The 20,372-nt window shown below is 38.6% G+C and overlaps 1 protein-coding gene across 1 annotated transcript in view; it reads right to left on the reverse strand.

The window, feature by feature from the left end:
• FHIT (fragile histidine triad diadenosine triphosphatase) overlaps positions 1–20,372 on the reverse strand; it is a 1,435,036-nt gene that overhangs the window by 1,156,057 nt on the left and 258,607 nt on the right. Inside the window, exon 3 of the mRNA XM_030307140.1 lies at positions 17,909–17,985. The gene's annotated coding sequence lies outside the window, so the exon portion shown is untranslated. The remainder of the gene's footprint in view (positions 1–17,908; positions 17,986–20,372) is intronic.

Here is a 20,372-nt window from a genome sequence, read left to right on the forward strand (position 1 = left end):
CCAGCGAAGAAATTGAATCGGTTATCAAAAATCTCCCAACAAATAAGAGTCCAGGACCAGATGGCTTCCCAGGGGAGTTCTACCAGACGTTTAAAGCAGAGATAATACCTATCCTTCTCAAGCTATTCCAAGAAATAGAAAGGGAAGGAAAACTTCCAGACTCATTCTATGAAGCCAGTATTACTTTGATTCCTAAACCAGACAGAGACCCAGTAAAAAAAGAGAACTACAGGCCAATATCCCTGATGAATATGGATGCAAAAATTCTCAATAAGATACTAGCAAATCGAATTCAACAGCATATAAAAAGAATTATTCACCATGATCAAGTGGGATTCATTCCTGGGATGCAGGGCTGGTTCAACATTCGCAAATCAATCAATGTGATACATCACATTAACAAAAAAAAAGAGAAGAACCATATGATCCTGTCAATCGATGCAGAAAAGGCCTTTGACAAAATCCAGCACCCTTTCTTAATAAAAACCCTTGAGAAAGTCGGGATAGAAGGAACATACTTAAAGATCATAAAAGCCATTTATGAAAAGCCCACAGCTAACATCATCCTCAACGGGGAAAAACTGAGAGCTTTTTCCCTGAGATCAGGAACACGACAGGGATGCCCACTCTCACCGCTGTTGTTTAACATAGTGCTGGAAGTTCTAGCATCAGCAATCAGACAACAAAAGGAAATCAAAGGCATCCAAATTGGCAAAGATGAAGTCAAGCTTTCGCTTTTTGCAGATGACATGATATTATACATGGAAAATCCGATAGACTCCACCAAAAGTCTGCTAGAACTGATACATGAATTCAGCAAAGTTGCAGGATACAAAATCAATGTCCAGAAATCAGTTGCATTCTTATACACTAACAATGAAGCAACAGAAAGACAAATAAAGAAACTGATCCCATTCACAATTGCACCAAGAAGCACAAAATACCTAGGAATAAATCTAACCAAAGATGTAAAGGATCTGTATGCTGAAAACTATAGAAAGCTTATGAAGGTAATTGAAGAAGATTTAAAGAAATGGAAAGACATTCCCTGCTCATGGATTGGAAAATAATATTGTCAAAATGTCAATACTACCCAAAGCTATCTACACATTCAATGCAATCCCAATCAAAATTGCACCAGCATTCTTCTCGAAACTAGAACAAGCAATCCTAAAATTCATATGGAACCACAAAAGGCCCCGAATAGCCAAAGGAATTTTGAAGAAGAAGACCAAAGCAGGAGGCATCACAATCCCAGACTTTAGCCTCTACTACAAAGCTGTCATCATCAAGACAGCATGGTATTGGCACAAAAACAGACACACAGACCAATGGAATAGAATAGAAACCCCAGAACTAGACCCACAAACGTATGGCCAACTCATCTTTGACAAAGCAGGAAAGAACATCCAATGGAAAAAAGACAGCCTCTTTAACAAATGGTGCTGGGAGAACTGGACAGCAACATGCAGAAGGTTGAAACTAGACCACTTTCTCACACCATTTACAAAAATAAACTCAAAATGGATAAAGGACCTAAATGTGAGACAGGAAACCATCAAAACCTTAGAGGAGAAAGCAGGAAAAGACCTCTCTGACCTCAGCCGTAGCAATCTCTTACTCGACACATCCCCAAAGGCAAGGGAATTAAAAGCAAAAGTGAATTACTGGGACCTTATGAAGATAAAAAGCTTCTGCACAGCAAAGGAAACAACCAACAAAACTAAAAGGCAACCAACGGAATGGGAAAAGATATTTGCAAATGACATATCGGACAAAGGGCTAGTATCTAAAATCTATAAAGAGCTCACCAAACTCCACACCCGAAAAACAAATAACCCAGTGAAGAAATGGGCAGAAAACATGAATAGACACTTCTCTAAAGAAGACATCCAGATGGCCAACAGGCACATGAAAAGATGTTCAGCGTCGCTCCTTATCAGGGAAATACAAATCAAAACCACACTCAGGTATCACCTCACGCAGTCAGAGTGGCCAAAATGAACAAATCAGGAGACTATAGATGCTGGAGAGGATGTGGAGAAACGGGAACCCTCTTGCACTGTTGGTGGGAATGCAAATTGGTGCAGCCGCTCTGGAAAGCAGTGTGGAGGTTCCTCAGAAAATTAAAAATAGACCTACCCTATGACCCAGCAATAGCACTGCTAGGAATTTACCCAAGGGATACAGGAGTACTGATGCATAGGGGCACTTGTACCCCAATGTTCATAGCAGCACTCTCAACAATAGCCAAATTATGGAAAGAGCCTAAATGTCCATCAACTGATGAATGGATAAAGAAATTGTGGTTTATATACACAATGGAATACTACGTGGCAATGAGAAAAAATGAAATATGGCCTTTTGTAGCAACGTGGATGGAACTGGAGAGTGTGATGCTAAGTGAAATAAGCCATACAGAGAAAGACAGATACCATATGGTTTCACTCTTATGTGGATCCTGAGAAACTTATCAGGAACCCATGGGGGAGGGGAAGGAAAAAAAAAAAAAAGGACGTTAGAGTGGGAGAGAGCCAAAGCATAAGAGACTGTTAAAAACTGAGAACAAACTGAGGGTTGATGGGGGGTGGGAGGGAGGGGAGGGTGGGTGATGGGTATTGAGGAGGGCACCTTTTGGGATGAGCACTGGGTGTTGTATGGAAACCAATTTGTCAATAAATTTCATATATAAAAAAAAAAAAGAAAAAAAGAACATGTGGAATCTAACAAACAAATGAACAAATAAATAAAGGCTGAACAGACTGATAAATACAGAGAACAAATTGTTGGTTGCCAGGGTAGAGGGGTTGGGGGTGGGGAGGGGCAAAATGGGTGAAGGGTGGAAGATAAAGGTTTCCAGTTATGGAATGAATAAGTCACTGAGATGAAAGGTACAGCACAGAGAATATAGTCAATGGTAGTGAAATAACATTGAATGGTTAAACCTGGTATTTATACTTGGGGTGAGCACAGCATAACCTATTGACTCGTCGAATCACCATGCTGTACAGCTAAAACTAATGTGACATTGTATGTCAACTATACTTTAACAAAAAAAAATAATGAAGAATTAAAAAAAAAGAAGAACAATGATAACTGGTGTTGATAAAGGTGAAGTGAAATGAGTACGCTCATAAACCTCCCAAGCAAGTATCAATCATTGCCATATCTCTATATGGCAATTTGCTTAACCACCACAAACAAGTCTGTGACTGGATTAATTGGCTTCCAGAAGCAAATCCTAGGAGCATGATTAAGGATGAAGCCAAATATATAGTTGGAAGTACATTCATGAATAATTTGAAAAAATTTCAATGGTAATAACCTAAGTGTTCAACAAGAAGGGACTGGATTAATCAACTGAGGCACACAATATAATGAACTATTAAAAATTATTAAAAACAATGCCATATCACATATTTCATGACATGAACATATTCACAACCTATCATTAACTGAGAAAGGAAGATACAACATGATACATGGAATATCCAGTTTTTCTTTAAAAAAATTTTATATACGCAAAGAAAAAGCTCTAAAATAGCACTGTCCAACAGAAATATAATACAAGGCACATTTGTAGTTTTAACGTGTTGGTACTCACATTTAAAAAAGCAAAAAGAGTTAGGTGAAAATTCATTTGATGGTATTTGATTTAACCCAACGCACCAAAATAATAATGATTAATTTTTTTCTATACGAAGCCTTCGAAATCTGGTGTGAATAGTTTATACTTGGCACATGTCAATTCAGTCTTGCCACATTTTAAATATTCAGAAGCCACACGTGGCTAGTGGCTATCAAATGGAACAGCTCAAGTAAGCCTTAAAAGCAGGTGTGAAGAGAAAGAATTTGGATAAATTTACTTTCTTCTTTTCTTTTCTTCAATTACCATTTATAATTTTACTATTGGCATATACTATTTCTGTAATATGTACAACAATGTTGGTTTTTAATATTAGGAAGAGAGGGTTTTTTTTCTTTCTCTAGACACTTCTTGGCTCCTCCTTTCTGCAAGTTCACAGACTATGTGCTTCCTAGAACTACAAGACTGCTCCCCTTTATTCCCCTCCCTTTACATACACTTCAAAGCTCCCTAGCTTCAGTCCTTGGGCACCTGAGTAGGGATCAAATAGTGCTGTTCTTCAGAGTGGCTGCTAAGCTGGTCCCTGCTTTCCAGGGGTGCCCCCCAGAATCTATTAGGACTCCAGGCACCGCTTCAATTGTTTCTCGAGTTTGTGGAAGGGCATGGAATGGGACCAGAAATTGCTTAATTTGAGGTTAATTAAATAGTGATGACAAGCCTTAATCTCCAACTTGTCCTCAGATTGTAAACACTGATTGCAGCTGCAGCAATCTGCAATAAACCTATTGAGAGAAATCTTGACCAGAATGAAATGAGTATGTCAGTTACCCAGATGAAGCTAAGAGAGACAAGACAGAAGAAATCCAGGCCCTTGTAACACCAGGAGAAAGGGAGACCCAAAATAAGAGAAATTAAAGGAAGAATGTGTCAAATCTGATTCCTGGACCGCCCAATCAAAAAAAAAAAAAAAAAAAAAAAAAAAAAAAAAAAACCAGATCCCACAAGCCTGGAGGCTGAAAGAAACAAAGATGGAGACACCAAGCCATGAGCTGTGCACAGGAAGCAATTGAAACAGTTGCACCTCTATTGACCACTGATGGGGTTTCCGTGGGGCTTCTGCACAGAGGGCTAGACCACTGGAAGTGAGTTACAGCAGTTCACTAGAAGGGATCAGGGCAAGGATCAGAGTTACAGTGTGTTAGGAACTTACTACATGTCAGGTACTTCACATGTAATTTATTGGTGATTCTCACAATAATTTTATAAGGTGAGCATTATTATTTTCATTTTTTTAATGTTTATTGATTTTCGAGAGAGATAGAGATAGAGTGTGAGCAGGGGAGGGGCAAGGGAGACACAGAATCCGAAGCAGCCTCCAGAATATGAGCTGTCAGCACAGAGCCCGATGTGGGGCTTGAACCCACAAACCTCGAGATCATGACCTGACCCAAAGTCCAACACTTAACCAACTGAACCACCCAAGCACCCCTATTATTTTCATATTAAAGAAGAGAACACTAAGTCTCAAAGAGGTCCCCTACCACGCCTCAGGCCATGAAAAACATGGGTGGAACCCAGACTTGAACCCAGACTAACTCCCTAAAGTCACCTCTAAATCTCAGGCTGCTCTGGCAAGGGCGAGGCAATGGCCCGGAAGTGAGAAAGGTGAACCAATAGTGAAGTTCATGAGGACGATGGGCAAAAAAAAGAGCAACAATTCCCCTAAGAGGACCTGACTAGGAAGGCAGATGGCCTAGTAAAAAACTGCAAGCTGAAGGAATGTTTTGATAACACTGGTCCAGATGCACCCTGGAAAATGCCCTTCCTGGCCTCACTGACCTGGAGAACACGTCGACACACTTCAAGATCCAGAATCAACATGTGCCTCTTCTGTGAAGACTTCCCCGAAGCTCCTGGTGAGAGACGGGCATTAGTTTTTATATTAACAGGGCGGGGTGCATTGGGAGAAGGAGCAGACACCATGTCTTGTGTAAAGAAAGGTCGAAGAAATGAGAACCTGAACTTGAGGATGAGAAAAACTGGAGAAGGGAAAGAACCATGACAGGTGTTGTCAAATAGTTAATGGACTAATATGTAAGGTTTTAATCCACACCTTCTTCCCTAAAGCCTTTTTGGGACAAAACATTTGTTCATTCATTTACTCCTTTCCTAGCGCTGCGAGAGTGCTAGAGAAATAACAGTGAGCAAAAAAAGACACAATTCTGCCGTCGGAGTACACACATCTGACAGGAGTCACGCAGCCATAATAAAATCACGCAAATAAATGAAGAATTGTGATAAGTGTACCAAATAATAGGGTAAATAAGATGTTAGGATTTTATACAAAATAGAAAACTGGAATTAATAAAGAGAGTATATAGGGGAATAAGCTTCATTTCATTATTTGGAAGAACTTTCAAACAATCCACACAGTCCAGAAATGGCCCCATAAATGAACATACTTCCCTCTGGGCATTGGACCTGCCCAGGCTGAGGCAGGGGAGTGTGAGGGTGCAGCCCCTATATGACTTCTATAGTCCCTGCAAGCTCTAAGGAACTAGGATCCCATCATTCTAAACAAAATATCTTCTCAGAAGGCAATCAGAATTTGCTATATTGAATTTCTAGGAGACTCAGGAAATTTATGCAGAGAAGAATCACCTTCTGTGCATGGAGGGGAGTCAAGTGAAACAGAGTCCCCCAAGCTTTTCAGTAGCCCTCAACCTCCTGTCATAGCACTGATGACATCTGTCCCATGCACTGCCCTGGAAGCTTCATGACAACAGGGGCCACGGGCTTGTTCATCACTGAATCAGCAGTACATGGCACATGGCATATATTAAGTATTTGTTAAGTGAACAAATGAATATAGCACTAAAATGTAGTGTGTGCAAACACACTCACTTATAAAAACTTTCTTTTAGTGTTACAGACTTCATAAATGAACTTTCTTAAATATTTAATGAACATGAAAGTCAATCACTTGCCTCCTGATTAATAGCTAGGGTCCCTTGTCCAAGCGGCCATTTAGTTCCATTAAAAATTAATAATTTTCCACGGAATAAATATACACTATACATAGAACATCCAGGGTTCCAGTGTTAATAAGCATTTAAGTAATGCAGAAAGACTAAGAATCTATTAACTAAGAACTCCATGAACTTGCCCTCTAAGTCGTCATTCATTTCCTACCCATTTCTCTTCTAAATTTTAAAATTATTTAGCCAGGGAAAAAAGTAGCTCTGAAAATGGAATAAATAAGGTTAATAGGGTGTCATATTTTGGTTAACATTTGCAGGCTGAAAAAATGTGTTTTTGTTAAAGATTTGAGAGATGTTATTCCTCCTGTGAAATGAAGAATACATTAGGGAAGATCAATACAAAACTGAAGGACTATATGTAAAATGTTAAGGGTCTATCACTGAAAAATTATGAACCATGCTATAGAACTTAGCCAGGTCAGAGCTAAATTAAATTATTGATCTACATTCATTTTTTCCCTTTCTATGTGACTATCTCTTGATTTTTTATAACGTGCATTATTGCCTATATGGTAAATGAATCATCTTATTCTAGCCCCAGCATGTCTGCTTACCAACAATTTTCTAAAATTAATTGTCGTGTTGATAGAGTTCAGATTTACAAATTGAGCTATGCTCACATAAACATCTAAATATTCAAGGTAAAATTTATAAGCTTTTGTAACATTAACTCAAAAAGAAAGAGGGCAATTTTCATATTTTTCAATACAAAGAATGGAAAGAAAAAATGAAATGCTATTTTTCTTGACACCATTTCACTACTTGATGGTACTTGATACATTTCATTGATGGAAATGTACTCATTCGACTTTTAAACAGTGACTTCACTGTATTGCTAAGCAAGGTAATGAAATCAACACTGCACGAATTAAGATCTGTGACTTTTCAGACCTAAATCTTCCTCGAGATGTGCAACCTCAAATTCTGTAAGCAGTTTTACCAATCGCTTTGGGGATTTCTTTAAATCAAAGAACTCTCATCCCCAATCAGCCTCCAAAGTGATAGAAGAATGTGGCTTGAATTAGGATTTTCTCTCACCTGCTAAAAAGGGAAAATGGGTAAACATTTTGTAAGAAATGTAAATTCCAGAGACCCATGTTAATTCATGAAAAAGGAAGCTGACATAAGAGTTCTTGGTACAAATGATCTTGAATTTGGGGCTGAATTTAGCCAGTAGCTTTTGCCTACTGGGAAAATATTTTCTCTTTAATGAAGTAGTGTGAAACGCAGAGGCCTCTTCATTTTCTCTAATGGAGATACGATCATTCTGACTTGTGCTCCAAACGAGGCAGAAATTATCCCTAATGTGTAGTTTGAGCATTTGTATCAAAATACAGTGAAAGGCTGTTTCAGAGTCTGATGAGAAAATCATGTGAGCTCACAAAATGTCTGCCTCCCTCAGGTGGAGAAACGGTCGCTGCTTCTCCTTGGGCTGGTTGTCACTGCTAGAAGCTCCTGGCATTAGGGGAATGTCCCGCAGTCTCACACAAATGCCAAACCCTGTCACTGGGACAAGGGGATTCCAGCCTCACAGCAGGCCTGAGGGACTCTGCTTCTCCCCAGGTCTCCTCCAAAGGTGAGACCCCTTTGCACTAGAAATCAATGTCATCCAGTGAAAACTCGAGGAGAAAGTTAAATACCAGCAGTAGCAATGTCTCTTGTGTACCAGTCTCTCCCCACTGTGTTTCTGTCAAGTGACAAGAAGCAAGAAGGAAAACAGAGCGAGCAAAGCCTGAAGAGAGAACAATCAAAGAAGTGTAGAACTTGAGAGAGGGGAAGGAGCAAAACTTCAAATAGGAAAAGGCTCAAGCATCCCACTGTGCAGAAATACAGAATGCTGTCTGTAGAAGGGCCCAACTGAAGGTCATCGATCAATACCTTAGGAAGGTCCTTCACCAGATTTTGGGCACTCTGAGCCTTGGTGTTCTTGGCACACAGTACAGAGTTCATTTCCCAGGAGGCAGACTTTGTTAACGAGCTCAGAAGACCAAGGCATAAAACCAGACTGTCAAAGTAGAAGTCTACAATTTGCAGTATAACTGCTGCACAAGTGTCAGTATGACCAGTACGTTCCCTTCCTGAAGATGTCCTCCAGGCAATGCCAAATCCTAATCAGACAACAATTTGATGTGTAAGGAACCTGAACAAGAGGAGTTCATTTGATGAATTGAATGTTAAACTGCATCAGGGAGGATGGTGTCACCAATGAGAAGAAACACAACACGTGCTGGCTGCAGCTCTCTGGATCCATTGCCATGATGGGAACGGCCTTGCCAATAGAACAGCAATTGGTCCAAGCTCCTCATAGGAAATCCATCTCCTCCAAAGAGGACTACATATGCACTCCTTCTTCTGCATTTCCATAGTCCAACCCAACATACATACCTATGTTACATCAAAACAGGAGCACATCTTAAGTTCAGCCTTGTTGCTTTTCTTTTAATTAACCAGGGCTCATAAATAGCTTTCCATGCCATGAAGCAATACCATGATAGATATTCTTGTACACACTCCTTTTCCCAAACTTCTGATTATTTCCCAGAGAACATTCCCAGATACAGAATTGTTGGGTCAAGTAGGCACACAACCATCCATTTACATATTGCCTAAGCCTGCTTTCACCCAATAACAGCAGATGGCTAGAACAGAAACCAAGAAAGCCTACAATAGTCATTTTCAGAAAAGGTTGGCCAACCATGGACCTAGAGTCTACGATTAGCTATAGGCAGAACATTCACAATAGGACACCATCCACAATAGGACATGGACTCCCCACACCATGACTATAAGCAGATCTTTTCCCTATCAATTATTTTCTGAACTTTAGCATTCTTTATTTTTTTATTTTTTTTTTTTAAATTTTTTTTTTCAACGTTTATTTATTTTTGGGACAGAGAGAGACAGAGCATGAACGGGGGAGGGGCAGAGAGAGAGGGAGACACAGAATTGGAAACAGGCTCCAGGCTCTGAGCAGTCAGCACAGAGCCCGACGTGGGGCTCGAACTCACGGACCGCGAGATCGTGACCTGGCTGAAGTCGGACGCTTAACCGACTGCGCCACCCAGGCGCCCCATAAACTTTAGCATTCTTTAACCAGTCCAGAGGTTCTATGGGACATAACTTCACTTATAATTAGAATAGTACTAAAAAACACTATCAGAGAAATGTAGCTCCATTATTTTTAACTACAGAAATTCATATAAATGGGAACTAAAACAAAATAAGATAAGTTATAAAAAGTCCTTTCTTGCATAATAATCTATAATAAACATGAATATACATGTTCTTAAACTTTGAAATAAAAATTGATTATTAAATGAAAAACTAAAAGAGATTTCATTTCTTGGGTCTTTGATCTGAAACAGCTAAAAATTTCATACTAGATTCTCTTTACTCATGAGCGAGACTCAGAAACCTGGCTAAGAAAAAAACACACTTAACTTTTTCTTGAAAAAGAATCACGTAGACCACATCTGAAATTTATAAATTCCTTGTTAATTAGATTTTAATCTACATGACTATACCATATGCTAGAAAACCATCCACATACAAACTGTAGGAGACTGTTTAACTGCCATTACTTTAAGAGCCATTTAAAAGATTTTCTATGGGATAAAGATTGGGTGATTTATCATGGTCTTATGCGCCTTTAATCTGCTCCATCTTCCCATTGTAAAATAAATATTGGTTTTAAAATAAATGGTTCTGCCCAGGTTTTGATGAGAAAAATTGCCCTGTAAATCACAAGCTCACATGTGCCAAACTCGAAGTCCAATGTTAACTAGTCCATTCCGATGAAAATAAGTCCATTTTATAGAACAAAACCTAAGGAAGACAATTACTTAAGTATATTATCAATGCTGCAATGTAACTAATTTGAGATATCAGCTTCCCCATCCTCTGTTATTTAATTCTTAAAATAACCACTAGCTGATGCCAAATAGATCCTCCGATTGGACTTTTTAAAAAGTGTTTTATTTACAATAGTCATTATAATGGTCTAACTCCAATATACAAGTTATGTAATGGAAAATAAATACAAGCAAATCTGAGAGCAAATCTTTATCAATCACTTTTCTCATACTCAGGGTCCAAAGAAATTTAACAGTCACTTCCTTAAGACTATTTCACAGAGCTCTGAGAAACTGACAATAAATACATTTTCCTACAGCAAGCACAGCAGCTAAAAGCACCCTTGAAGATATGAATGGTTTAAAGCAGAACTTTGCAAACTGTGACATAACACCAGTTGATTGTACTTTCCCTTTCCAATCTGCTGCGGGTTGATGATACGATTTGTAAAATCCAATTAAAAGAGGCACTTGGATGTTGTGGCAAAGCCAAACTGCTACAAAATTTCTAAGCTGCACTGCCCAATAGGTATATGATTTTGGCCACTTGTGTGATTGTAAACTTTGCAGGAGCCACATTAAAAAGTGTAAAAAGAATCAGGTGAGATTAATTTTAACAATATTTCATGTAACTCAATATTATCTACAATCTTATTTCAACATATTACACAATTATTATATTAATAACATATTATATTTATATTGTGAAAATATTATGGAGGTGTTTTGCATTCTTTTTTTAAATATTATCTGTGGAATCTAGTGTAGAATTTATACTTATAGCACGCCTCGGTTCACATTGGCCACATTTCAAGTACTCAATAGGCATATGCAGCTAGTGGCTACTGTGTTGGACAGGGCAGTTCTAAACCCTTACTCTCAAATTTCAGCACCTCCCTCTTCCCATTTTGAGTAGTACTGTATAAACCACCTTAGTGGCATCTCTTAGTTTCACTTCCTGTCTGATGTTTTATAATTAAGGGCTCCACTGCAGATAAGGCCAACACTTAAATAAAGAACTTAGCAAACACACGACTGCGGCTAACTTCATACTTCCTTTGATCCAATGCTATTAACAAGGGATGGATGTAGAAGTCCTCTGCTCTCCCCTCTCTAGAAGCAATCACTATTCTGAATGAAGCTGGTTTATTTCCTTCCCATCCACAGTTTCACACTTTCTCTACAGATCATAGTCTTAAGCATTTACATAAATCTATTAACAAATGAAACCAAGTGTTTGTGTTTTACGGAGATGTCTGAATTTAATGCGTTTGGCTCATGCAAACCCTTACCATATTCCAACAGCAATTACCAAAATGGAATCTCATACCTTTCCACTGTCTCACTCTATGATCTATGTCTTTGGACTCCGTACCACTTCCTGGCCTGGATAATTCCTACTCACAATTTAGGACACAGCTTCAATGTCACTTTTTCAGGAAACCTTTGCTAATGTGCCCTTTGCCCTAATGAGATTAGGTTCCTGGTTAAACTGCTCTTACCTTTTCTACTGCACTATCACAATGGTGAATATCTATTTTTGTATTGACTTGTTTAACATGTACCTCCATCATGAAAGTATAAGCTAGCAGCACCACAATTCCAACTAGACAATAAGTGTTCATAAATATTTGTTGTACGAATGAATGATTTTTTATTCTAGGAAGCCAGACTCAAACTCAACTCAGCTAGACAGGAGGTGTGTCAGGATGGATAAAGCACCAGACTCAAGTTATATATCATGTTTCTTATGTCTCTTGTTGGGACATAAGCTTAGGATGTGTATTATCATCTGGATACTGAGTACCCTTATTTATTGGAATGTATGTTTTCAAATATAGTACCATCAAGTTATTCATAGTATATTCTTTTGGACTTTTATTGTCTAGTAAGTCTATATTTAGGGCTCCCTTTTCATTTTTAATACTATTTGTATTCTCTCTCTCTCTCTCTCTCTGCTTCTGTAATTGATCAAGATTGCCAGATGTGAATGTGTTTGGAGAATCTTTCAAAGAATCATCTTTTACTTTGTTGATCTTTTCTACTATTCCTTTTGTATTCTATTTTGTTTGTTTTAATATTTTATATTATCCCTTACCTTTACTTTATTTGGGTTTACTCTGCTATTTATACCTTTTTGGTTGAATGCTTAACTCACTGATAACCAGCATTCCTGTATTTATTTTTATTTAAAAAATAATTTATGTTTATTTATTTTTGAGACAGAGAGAAACACAGCATGAGTGGGAGAGGGGGAGAGGAAGAGGGAGACACAGAATCTGAAGCAGGCTCCAGGCTCTGAGCTATCAGCACAGAGCCCGACGTGGGACTCAAACCCATCAACCGTGAGATCATGACCTGAGCTGAAGTCGGACGCTTAACTGACTGAGCCACCCAGGTGCCTCTCCTTTATTTCTAATATATAAATTTGTGAATCTATAAATTTCCTTCTGTGTACCCCTTTAACTATACCCCATAAGATTTGAAATAAAGCATCTACCAATTTCTCTCATCACTTTTCTATGACTCAAAAAACATTTGAAAGTATGATCTTGAGTTTTCAAATGTATGAAATTTTGGTGTCTACTGGTTTTTGGCCTCTAAATTTTTTCTTCTGTGGGATAGAATTTGTATCCATCAATGTTCAGGCTTTCTACATACAAATATTCTCTGCTAATGGAATTCTAAGCTCTGTAAATGTCCATTTGACCAAGCTAACCAGTGATATTTTTTAAATCTTCTTTATCCTTTCTAAATTTTTAACTTTATTTGACTTATCAGTGTCTGAGAGAAAATGTTTAGATCTTCCTGATTATAATTACCTATATTCTCAATATCTTATGATGATTCTGTCAATTTTTATTTTATATATTTTTGAAATGATGCTGCTCAGTAATGTAGCTCCAGGATTAATATATTTTCCTGGTGAATTGTTCTATTATCATTAAACAATAACTCTCTGTAACCATAATAATACTTCTTGCTTTAAAGCACATTTTGTCTGATATTAATACATCATCCACGCTTTCTTTTGAAAGGTATTGGCAAGGAATATTATGTCAATTTCCATCTGTTTTCTTTCAATCGTCCCATCCATAATAGGGGTATCCCTTGTAAATAGTCTATAAAGAGTACATAGCTGTCTTCCTTCCCCATCCATCGTAACAATCTTTGTCTACTGACAGCTAAAATTAAGCATTTTTGTATTTATTATGATTCCTACATATTTGGCCTTATTTCAACCATCAAATTGATCTACAATTTCCCCAGAATTAGGGATTATCTAAACATATCAAGTACACCACAGCCAGTACTGCTCTATCTAGCTGATGCTCATAATTTAGCTATTCTTGATAAGTCATTTAGACACATTAGCAAACTATATTCTCTTAAAGCTATAAGGTAGTGAATCCTTATTTTAAAAAAAAACGATAATATCCTTTTAAACTGGGGCGCCTGGGTGGCGCAGTCGGTTAAGCGTCCAACTTCAGCCAGGTCACGATCTCGCGGTCCGTGAGTTCGAGCCCCGCGTCAGGCTCTGGGCTGATGGCTCAGAGCCTGGAGCCTGTTTCCGATTCTGTGTCTCCCTCTCTCTCTGCCCCTCCCCCGTTCATGCTCTGTCTCTCTCTGTCCCAAAAATAAATAAACGTTGAAAAAAAAAAATTAAAAAAAAAATATCCTTTTAAACTAAGCTAAAATCCTTATTTAAAAACTTATAAATAACATCCAAATTAAGATGTCCAATCCACTATTTTATTTCCTTACCTGTAACATGAATATAAAAGAGTCCGTTTGCCATCCACCTCTGATGTGGCTGTATGTCCCTCTCCCCTATTATTTTTTTCATTTCTATCTAATGCAGCTCTGATTCTGTCTCTGCCTTTCCTACACTTCTTCCTCACTCCAGCTCTCTTCATCTCTTACCCCGAAAACTGCGTTAATAACTTCTCTCTCACTGTCTTAATCTAACTCCCTTCCACTCCAATTCACCCTCCAATTAAATGAGGGCCTTGTATTTTAAGCTAAGAAATTTGAACTTTACCCTGCAGGTCAGTGTCTCTCAAACTGAAATCCAACGACATAGTCTCACAGCTCCAAACATTCTGGAAGGACTTTTTATTGTAATTTGTGGTTCAATCCAATGAACATTCCACAAAATCTAAATGACAACCTGATAATTGAGCTGTGCTTTCCAATAGCAGTGCCTGAGTGTGTCCTTTTTTCCCCTCATCAACTCTGTTCTGTTCTCAGTGTCACTGGCACCAAACGATCACCCAAAGTGACAGCTTTTAACTTTCAATGTGTCAGTAAGCACATCTGGCTGTTCGGTTGGTGTGTCCTAATACTAAAATTGTCCCAAGTCTGCCATTGTGCCCTTTAGTGGAGATGATTTGCAACTGAAAGATATTGTCATCAAATAAGGCTTTAATTTCTGAAGTTATTTAATTAATGGAGACTTTGATATGACATCATAAAAACTCATAGTGTGGCAGAGTAATGGTCGATTTTAATTGTTATGGATTAATGAGAAAAGAACAAAGGCAGAATTAATATGTAAATGATGTGTTTATATCAAACGAAAGCCAAATGATGTTATGGGGCACTGTACAAAAGAAGGTTTCCAGATCTTTCAAATAGAGAAAAGTGGTAAGAGAATTGAATCATCATATGGCTCAGAGTAGTAACGGCATGCAAATTAAAAGAACCTTTACCAGTATTTGGAAACAGGAAGGAATGCAAATTTGCTGGAGGAGGTGAGGTGGTTTGCTCAGATGGTTTCTATTTCCCCAGTTAAATATGGAATAAGGGTGTCAGCTGAATGGGAGAACTGGGGATGGGTGTCAGAGGTTTGAGGTACAGGTAAAGGTGTAAATTACTTGTCTCAGAGAATAGAAGTACTAAGTGAATAAGGCAGGACTGCCAAGTGGAGCAGAAGATCTACTTGAAATTAGTGCACATAAATTTAAAGTAAGTCCATAAGACTTAGCATTGTTCTCCATCCATCTGCACTCAGGCCCAAAGTGGACAGAAAGCTCAGTGAAAGTCAAGAGTTATGCCAGACACAATCAAAAAGAATGAAATCTTGCCATTTGCAACTACGTGGATAGAACTAGAGGGTATTAAGCTAAGCGAAATTAGTCAGACAGAGAAAGAGAAATATCATATGACTTCACTCATATGAGGACTTTAAGAGACAAAACAGATGAACATCAGGGAAGGGAAACAAAAATAAAAAAAAAAAACAGGGAGGGGGACAAAAACATAAGAGACTCTTAAATATGGGAAACAAACAGAGGGTTACTGGAGCGGTTGTGGGAGGGGGGATGGGCTAAATGGGAGAAGATTAAGGAATCTACTCCTGAAATCATTGTTGCACTATATGCTAACTAACCCGGATGTAAATTAAAAACTTAAATCAAATAAAAATTAAAAATAAAGAAAAAAAAGTTATGCCAGACAAGGATGACAGAGATGACAAAGGAGAGATTAATCACAGCACCTAAACTGGGTGAGGAGGGAAATGAGGGCACGAGAGGGATAATCATTAGTACATGAAAGCAGTAGGTCAATAGATTGGAGGCCCTAAGGAGTCAAGAAACTCCTATTGGAACAGGAATGTTGTGGGCACATGAGGTGGCATCCTTGGAAAGACAGATGGAAAGAGAAATGCTTTGAAATGCATTTTGAAGGTCAGCACCATGTTTCTTAACAAGAGCACTATGACATTGGGGATGCAACAATTTTGCATTATGTAGGACTGTCCCTGGTCCTGAAATACATTTGGTATCCTTAATTCCTGCCCTCTAAGGGCCAGTGGTACTTCTTACATTTGCAAATAATCTCTCCTTACAATTGTAATGCCCTCTAGAAGAGGGAAGCCTCCTAGATTGAGGGCCACTGGCCTGGGAAATGACCAATAGGCAGAAAAAAAAGACATTTGCCAGTGAGAAACTGAAGGAACTGGGAGGCCAGAGAAGAGTCTTCTATGTGGATATTTTCACCAACAACGAAGGCAGGAGATGATGGGCATAAAGTCAGTGAGCTGGGGGTAAATTTTTCAATAACTAGGCAGTAGGATTATCTGATGGCACCTGCTTTCTTTTTTTTAATGTTTATTTATTTTTGAGACAGAGTGTGAGAAGAGGAGGGGCAGAGGAGAGGGGGAGAGACAGAATCCAAAGCAGGCTCCAGGCTCTGAGCAAGCTGTCAGCACACAGCCTAACCCAGGGGTCGAACTCACGAGCTGTGAGATCATGACCTGGGCTGAAGTTGGACGCTTAACCAATTGAGCCACCCAGGTTCCCCTGAGGGTGCTTCTGTGGATAAAGAGAAAAGAAGTTGTCTGTAAGTGACAGCAGAGATGAAGGACACCATGTCCACTTCAGACACTGAGAAAAAACAGTGGCCACATGAGAGGGTGAGAGATATCCTTAGGTGGATATCTAAGAGTATCAGAGCAGCACTTACAGAACTTTCTGTGATGATAGAAATGTTGTATATCTATGATGTCCAATAAGACAGCCAATAGCCACCAATGCCTATCAAGTCCTTCAAAAGAGGTTAGTGTGACTAAGGAAATAAATTTTTTACTTTGTTTAATTTAAATCTGTTTGAATGTAAAGAGCCACACGTGGCTAGAGGTTACCTTATTGGATGGTGGAGAAGAGTAAAAGGTGAAGGGAACATTCACAAATTAGTTTAAAGAGGCAGGAAATTCTTCTTAATCTCTGGGTCTTGAGGAAAAGGGACAGGATAGATATGAATCTAGTTAACTTTGTGGGTCTGGAGAAGGAAGGTAAGATAAGTCATGCTTGACAGCATTAACATTTTCAATAAGCAAGATCCCCAAAATCCATTTTAATTCATTTCTGCCTCCTCCCAGACTAACTTCTGGACCATACTATTATGGAAGACACTTGAGAAAATCTTCTAAAGATTAAAATGTCTCCACCATGTAAAAATGATTTCTTCCTATAAGAACAATCTGGTATTAATAGACTATCACTATTGACTGTTCCTCTGGGACCTAAGGGCCCCTTCCCCAAAGACTGGCTTTCTATCTCTAACAAAGAAAGAAAAAAATGTGACTTCTGAGAATTCCCTGTTAAAAGATGGTGTTTTTTAGAAATCGTATTTATTGCTTTTTTGCGTTTTTACAAAAGAGTATAAAGACATTGGTTCTTTGTTATCCAAAATAAGGTAAAAGTATTATGATTGGTTGCAGTCATAAAACTATAATTAGTGTTTTAATAAAATAATAAAAAAGGGTCATGAACCCCCACATCCACCCCACCACACACCACAGACTTCCAGAATGGAATTGTAGTCATGCTCTTAGAGTTTCAGTACCAACATAACTAGCAACAACTCTGTCAAACTGCCCTCATCAATCAAATGGGCAATGCCAATCTAGGCCAAGGACCACTCACCCAGTGCAGGAATCTCTGGTTCAAGCAGATAGGCAGAGTGTAGGTAATATCTGGATATTGGTCGACACTGCAAGTGACTGGGAATAAAGGAAGAGTGAAACACTTCTGATTAGTTTCTGTCTCTTAGTGTTTCCAATTTCCATTTTAATTGTAATCAAAATATTAAAATATTCTCTGTCCCCAGAGAAGGGACACAATCCCTAGTTTAATAAACCCTAAAATACAAAATTAAGAAACAACCTCTGTGGGGTTAATCAGCACAGCACTATTAACTGGTTGGATTCCCTAGTGGACAAGGGTCAATTTCTCTGGGTCTTAAGGCAAAATATTTTCTGTAAATGTTCTCTTGCCTAGACCAGATGACAAACATGTCCATATTGTCCTCCATATCTTGTATGCTGATCCAGACTTAAAGGGTCTTCTTTATTGAATACACTTCTGAACTCTAGTGATGGCCAGAGTCAGTTAGAAGTATCAAGAAATAAAGAACCATACATTCCCACAATGCTGGTGAAGTTGATTCTATCAGATGCCCAGTCTTGGATCACCTTTGGGTCCAGGATCAAATTTATCTTCCACCATAATAAATTCCATATTTTCCAGTATTTGACCCAGGATTAAAGAGGCTATTCTTACTCTCATTTCTGGTTTCCCCAACAGGACTTTGATCAACACGGAAGCCAAAAATCATCCTGGTGCTAAACCATTACCACCAGTTAACTATTCTGTGGTCATCGCCAAAGACAGTCAACTTGTAATTTAATTTCATTGGCAACAAGAACAAGGAGGTGAATGCAATGCTGAAAGTACCTCTCAGCCATTAACGAAAAACCTTAAAAGTCAGTGAAGACAGGCAAAAAGAGACTGAATTATTAATTCCCACTGTATTTCTCTGCCCACAAGCCCCCTCTGGTGGAGGAACTAATAGTAATAAAATAGCTATAATAACAATAACCAAAGTTAAAAAAAGGGGGGGGGGGGGGAAGAAAAGAAAAGGCAATCCACAACAAGACAATCAGCCCCTGTAGAATTGAGAGTCAAATGTAGTGATTAGCAAATATGAGCTACAACTGGAAAACCACTTACAGATGAAGCAGTATGATGAATGATTTACCAAAAGGTCAACACTGCTCTTTTATCTTCAGCACCCATCAGTTTCCATTGCCTTCAATTTGTCTGGCACATAACAGAAAGCGAGCCATAAAATATTCACCATAAAAATTAACCTTATTTTGCAGTATTAAAAAAAGAAACAGAGCTAGATATAGTCTAAGCATATGGGCCCGCTTTTCAATTAGGATTCCTCATATACATTAGAAAAAGCATTGACATTTAAAACTCTGTTATAAGAGGTAATGTACTCAGCAAGTACCAAAACTCTCTGCCCTATGCTCAGTTTTGCTGATCTACTTTTAGTTCTCGAACAAGGAAAGGCACCCCCCACACACTCAAGACCACAGCAGTGATGGGGTGGGGGTGGCAGTGGACTGTGTCAACATTTCCCCTTTTACTCTTCTGTAAGCTACACCTCCCTGCAGCCTCTGCTATTAGCTGCTGTGGGTACCAGCCTTTCAACCTCAACACGCCTATGATACATTCTGCCAGGTGAGTTGTGAGAGGAGCTACCTTCACACTCTCATTTGACAACCTTTGTACAAAAGGAAACACGCTATCAGATGAAAATATACTTTCAGGCAGAAGGTATTCTGAAAATTAACATACTGCCAGATCCCCTTAACCGGACCTGTAAAACTCATTAAGCCATTTTATTTATTTATTTTTTTAAATTTTTTTTTTCAACGTTTATTTATTTTTGGGACAAAGAGAGACAGAGCGTGAACGGGGAAGGGGCAGAGAGAGAGGGAGACACAGAATCGGAAACAGGCTTCAGGCTCTGAGCCATTAGCCCAGAGCCTGACGCGGGGCTCGAACTCACGGACCGCGAGATCGTGACCTGGCTGAAGTCGGACGCTTAACCGACTGCGCCACCCAGGCGCCCCTCATTAAGCCATTTTAATTCAACCAACTCAGCTGATTGATTCCATGAGAAGACAGGTCGCTTCCCTCCTTCTCTCTCCTATGTCTGGATTTACCAATTGTTTCTCTGATTTTACCAAATCAGTAAGATATTTTGTGTCCTATACAATAATCTTAAGTTATCTGAGATATTAAATAATTCCCCTCCAGACTCTGTTCGAAGAGAGTTCCTAAGTATTTACTTATATCATTGTTATTTCCTGATTTCTTTTAAAGGAAGAATCAAAATGGAAGAAAAAACGTCAAAAGAGTTCTGAAAAAGACAAGGATATTTACCCCTGTACTATTTATAATAGTAAAAACTGGAAATTCTAAATTTCAAACAAAAGAAGAATGTTTAAGTTAATTCTGGTACAGCCATAAAGTAGACTGTTAGGTAGACATTAAAAATTGTGTGGTAGGGGAGCCTGGGTGGCTCAGTCGGTTA

This window comes from Lynx canadensis, chromosome A2 (assembly GCF_007474595.2).
Source record: "Lynx canadensis isolate LIC74 chromosome A2, mLynCan4.pri.v2, whole genome shotgun sequence".
Lineage (NCBI taxonomy): Eukaryota > Metazoa > Chordata > Mammalia > Carnivora > Felidae > Lynx > Lynx canadensis.